This window comes from Solanum verrucosum, unplaced genomic scaffold (genome assembly GCF_900185275.1).
Source record: "Solanum verrucosum unplaced genomic scaffold, falcon-dt-bn FXZP01000276.1, whole genome shotgun sequence".
Lineage (NCBI taxonomy): Eukaryota > Viridiplantae > Streptophyta > Magnoliopsida > Solanales > Solanaceae > Solanum > Solanum verrucosum.
The window spans coordinates 339,735-345,734 of record NW_026019946.1 but is presented as its reverse complement, the minus strand read 5'-3'; positions in this window follow the sequence as shown (position 1 = coordinate 345,734).

The window sequence follows — 6,000 nt, the reverse complement described above, 5'->3', positions numbered from 1 at the left end:
ATTTATGGGTCAAGGAAATCCAAAAAACAATTAACAATTAAATAATTCACTCATCACTAAAATGCATTTCTTTAATATTCTTAATCATGATGAAAACTTCAAAAGCCTCTAACCAACTATAATCAGAAGAAGAAATGAATGTTCTTAAATGTAACCGTTTTTATCTTTACCTATGTATCACCCAAAATTCACTTCAATCCATCCGTTTTTATCTTTACCTATATATCACCCAAAATTCACTTCAATCCATCATATGATAAATCCCTTTGAATTTTTTTATTTTTATTTGCTTTTTATTTTTAAAATATTTATATAATATTATATTGCTACTTGTGATATATGTTTGTGTTGTTTTGCAAATTGAAAATATATGACTAGCAAATGGAATCATAGGCGGACATAATTTTATCTTATTTTGGTTGGTAAGTTATTTATTATTTTTAGTGGATTGATATGATTTTTTATTTATGTTACAGTAACATTGTTACTCTCATCTTCTTCTAAATGTTTATGAACTTTCTTGAAAAAAAAACAGGTACACTATTGAATTCTTGGTGTTAATTATTTACTATATTTATTATAATAATGTGTTTTCTCACTCCTTTATCTTGTATTATTCTAGATAATATAAGCATATTTTTGTTGCTTAGATGTTGGCGGCTAAAGTTAAAAATATATCAACAATAATAATAACATGTTAGATTTATGTATTTTCAGTTAAAAGGAATACGTAAATTATAAATTCTTAAGTTGACCAAAAAAAGATTGAAGCTTGAGAATTTCAATTGTATTTTGAATTCTCTCCTTTTTTTCTAATGAGCACTGAATTTATAGATTTAAAAAAAAAAATAGAAATGAGTAATGATTTTATATTTTATGAATTGTTAATATAGCTTTAATATTCTTTGGGAATCACTTATTATTTTGCAGTAACCGTTGTTGATGAACACTTTTAAAGTTATTTTTTTTTTAAAAATAATACATAAAGTGTAGTTCTTGGAAGTTAGAGAAAAAGTTAGAATATACTTAATTAATTTTAATGAATAGATGGGAAATAAATGTTTTTTATGACAGTACTGAAGTCATCAATCCTCAGAAGAAACCGATCACTTGGAAAGTGATTGGAGGAAATCTTTTAAAGTTATATAATTCCTTCGGTATTATTATATTCTCTTAATATTGACTTATTGCACCTTGTATACGAGAAGAAAATTCAAAATACCCCAAAATCCTTTACTTTCTTGAATTATTTCTTTGGTATGACCAAAGATGTAAAAAGTCATCTTCTCAAGAAATAGAAAATCTATGATGTTCAATGATCCTATAGATACATATATCTATGTGTTTGTTTGTTTAATTAACGAAGTAAAATTAAGTTTAAATTTGTACACATCTCAATATAAAAACATTACATTCTTATTTTGAAGTTCATCACTTTCTTTCAAGATTCAGCTTTAAAAGAAAATATAAATTACTGCTTCATTTATATAGATTATTATTATATACAATTCAAGTATTTCTAGATGATTAATAATTCTAAAATTAAAGAAAAATAAAAAGAAAATAAATAACAATAATGCATAGCTTTTTTTTGGTTAAAAGAGGAGATATTATATCATAGGCCAAAGTCATCTGCGGCCCCTCAAAGTTGTCCTCATTATTCATTTAGACACCTCAACTACACGTAGTACCTATTGAACACCTCTACCACCCAGATTTGAACCGTCTAAGCATTTTTTTTTATCACTTTTCATAAACTGATTGGCGCGTGTATTTAAGCTCCCCACGTATATCCGACGTGTATAGAATGACCATTTAACAACTATCACGTGTATCTGACGTGTATTTGTAAATGTCTTAATTGGGGAAGATTCCTAAATCGTTAACTTTGACAGAACACTTCTCTCTCTCTCTTCGCGATTTCTTCCAAATTGAAGCTCTCCATCTTCGCGATTTCCTCCAGATTGAAGTTGGATTCGTCTTGTTCGTGTTACGATCTTGAAGATTTCCTTATGTAAGTTAGGATTGTTAATGATTTTTACATGCTTTGTTAAATGAATTCCAAAAGACTAGGATTTTGTAAAAATATAGGGTTTGTGATTTTTGCGAATATTATGTCCCTTCTTTACTATTACCCAGAAAATATGCTTTAAAGCTTTGCTTTTTAGTTGTTGTATGAGTTATATGAGTATATTCCGTTATCTTAAGCTAGGGTTTCTTTGATATTTTGTAGGGCTAACAATTGACCATGGAGGAGATTATATTTACAAAGATTTACCATGGTGGAATCTTATCCGAGATATCTGTCCCTACTTATGTTGGAAACTGTGTGCCTGCACTCAGGTATATTATTAAGGACTACTCTTTCATTTTGGAGCTACTGTATTATACTAAAGAATTGGGGTATGAAACTGTTGCAGGCTTTTATGTGAAGGATTTATTGAATAGAAAATGGGTCTTAATTACAACTGACCAACATCTCCTACACCTAATTAAAGACTTAAAACATGAGGACACTTTTGAAGTATTTGTCTGTCATGTATTAGATGAACCCTTACTTGACACTGACAGACCTAGAGGCTATCTAACTAATGTTGGTGGTGAAGGTGTTGATGTTGACCTTGGTGAAGAGGGTGAGGTAGTTAACTTAGGTGGAGAAGGTGAGGTTGTTAACCTAAGTGGAGAAGGTGAGGCTGTTAACCTTGGTGGTAAGGGTGTTGATTTTAACATTGGTGAAGAGGGTATGGATGATAACCTAGGTGGAGAGGGTGTGGATGATAACCTAGGTGGAGAAGGTGAATCTGATTTCTTAAGTAGTGATTCAGATCTAGATATACCTACAGAAGATGGTTCAGATATTGATGAGGAGTTGAGAGCTTTTAGACAAGAAAGAAGAAACAAAAAACAGAGAAAAAAAGCTATTAGATTTGAAGAAATACCAGTTGGAGAGGCTGGTGGTATAGATAGAGGCTTTGAGGATATTGGGAAAAATAAAACTGACAAATATGCAGGAAAATTATGTGGAGATGAGGATTATATTGATAGCTCTGACTGTTGGAGTGATGATAATGATGAACAATTAGATGTGGATGCTATTAGGGGAGTAGATATACCTGCTAGAAGGAGAAGCAAAAAAGTTAGGTATGATGAAGATTGTGAAGTTTCAATATTTGAGCTTGGAATGGTCTTTGAGGGTGCAAATCAGTTCAGGAAAGCAGTGACAGATTATGATGTAGAGTACAAGAGGCAGATAAAGTTAAGACCTAATGAAAAACATAAAGTGAGGGTGAAGTGCAAAAATGTTAACTGTAAGTGGTTGTTATATGCTTCCATTGACAGGGACTCAGGTGATTTCATTGTGAAGAACTATGGGGGAAACTTTCAAGAAAAGGAGTAAAGATGACATGTTCCATGTGCAAGAAAATTGGTCATAACAAAGCTGTGTGTGCAAGAGTAAGTAATATTTCATATTCACATTTGTAAATTGCTTAAAGTTTATATATATTATAATCATATATTTTATTTTGTGGTGACATAGAATGAGAGGGGGAGCACTTCTCAACCTACAAGTCAAGGAAATTCAAGCCAACAAAGTTATTCTCAAACAAGAGTAAGATTTGATTTACATATTCATTTGCATTAAATTTTCATTGTATAAGTTATTCATCCTTATTTTTGTTCAATAGGTTAGAACACAATCAAGTCAACAAAGTTCTGTTTGTGCTGATACCACTATTGTGCCAAGAACTACACAAACAACAATAAAATTATATTTAATAATTCATTTACATTTTCTAATTGTTCTACAAGTTATTCATATATCCTTATTTATGCTATATAGTCTACAATGGGAGGTCCAACACATTCTACTTTTAGAACCACACATGCAACTACACAATCAAGTCAAACAAGTTCTATTTGTGCTGACACAAAATCTGTGCCAAGACCTCCTCAAAATAAGGTTCAAGTTGGGACTGGAAGAGGATTGGGAAGAAAAAAAGCTAATGCAAGAGGGACCCCATTTGTTACTGAAAGAAATATTTCTTCTAGTCAACTGCCACCTTTATTAGGTCACAAAAGACCATACAGTTTTGCCTCATTTGCTGCTGCTGCTGGAGGAAACAGAAGGCCTGCAACTGGTTTTGGTGTTTACTCTGATCCTACAACTGGAGCCCAAGTATTTAATGTATGTTCACTTAATATGTTTACTCCAAGTATTTAATGTATGTTCACTTAATATGTTTACTCTGTTTTGGTGTATATTCTGATAGCCATATTATGATCTTACCTTATCTTACACTTTCTTTCTTATATTGCAGCTTGGTACATAAAGTGAGAAGATTCTACATGGGCCAACAAAATTGAAGAGTGCTTTACCAACCAATATAGACATTGACTTTAAACGTCGTGGCCTAAAATGGAAGGGAAAAGATGTAGTCGGCACCTTACAGTTGCAACAAATGAAAGCAAACAGGAAAAACTGGAAGTAGTTCATTTGGAAAGTTGTTATGATTTTGGCCCATGTTAAAAGGGTCTTCAACAAGCTACTCTTTAGTTTATTTTGAACACTCATGTAATGTATTTTTGAACCATGCCTTTGTGTTAGCAAGACTAAATATTTTTGAACCATGCAAGACAATGGTTTTGATTACCTCTCAATGCATTTGCGTTATGTATTTTTCAACCATGACTTTGTGTTATGTATTTTCCAGCCATGCATTTGTGTTATTAGCTCAGTTTTTGAACAACAACTACACAGGGCAAGTCGATCCCATAACTAATTTCAGAACACATGGCAAGTTAGAAAACAGAGGCAAGTTACAAAGAGAGGCTGATCAATTCACACTGAAATTTACAAAAGAGACACTGATCAATTCGACACTGATCAATTCACATTCAAACTTTCAATTTGATACAAAATATGAACTTAACAGACCAATTAAATACAACACTAATTGATATAGAGCCTCCTAACTACTGCAAAATTAAACAATTAAGTACTACAATCTTGAACTACTATAAACTACACAATATTAAAGAACCATTTTATAGTTAGCAGACAAAGAAAAACAATCACAACTCGGTTAAATTTGATATTTTTTCAATCCCTTTGGAGTTTAACTTCCTTGAGCTTCTTGTTCAATACCATCATCTTCTCTTCATTTTCATTCAATTGAAATTTCAAAGAATTCCTTTCTTCTTCAAGATCTTTCAGTTTTCTCTTTAGTCGATCAATCGGATTGTGACCATCTATGAATCTATTCATTAAGGATGATTCATCAGCATTTTCAAGTGACGGATCAATACATCTAAAATAGCCACATCCACTATTTTCCTACAAACCACATAACAGTAATAAATATACAAAAATGTTAATTTTTCAAATAATACAATAACAATAGTTTTTGTTCGAATAATTACAAACCTTTGATGCTTTGCATCCAAAAAAATTGACAACCTGGGTTCAATGGAGTCCTCGAAGTTTTCAGTGGACAATAATAACCACACTTACATACATCGACTTCCTCGATATTCACTGAACTTTGCGACATTTGATAAAAGACAATTGATTTAGAAGAGAGAAACGTTGGATATTTAGAGAAAGAAAAGAGATTTGAGAATTTAGGGTTCTAAAATGGATTTGGGGGAAGAAGAATTGGGTATTTTAATGTTAAAATATCCAAGTTAAAATTGTAACGCTAGATGTCTTAAATGCAGGGTAAAAAAGGGAGAAAAAATAATTCACGCACCCGATTTGCGTGAATCACAAATGATTTGCCATGTAGGCAAAAAATGCTTAGATGGTTCAAATCTGGGGTGGTAGAGGTGTTCAATAGGTACTAGGTGTAGTTGAGGTGTCTAAATGAATAATGAGGACAACTTTGAGGGGCCGCAAATGACTTTGGCCTATATCATAATATTATGCATCAATACAAATTTTATGCTTAGCTTAAAGCTTAAGAAACAATGTGTTCGAAAATTCAAGACTAAAAAAAGTTT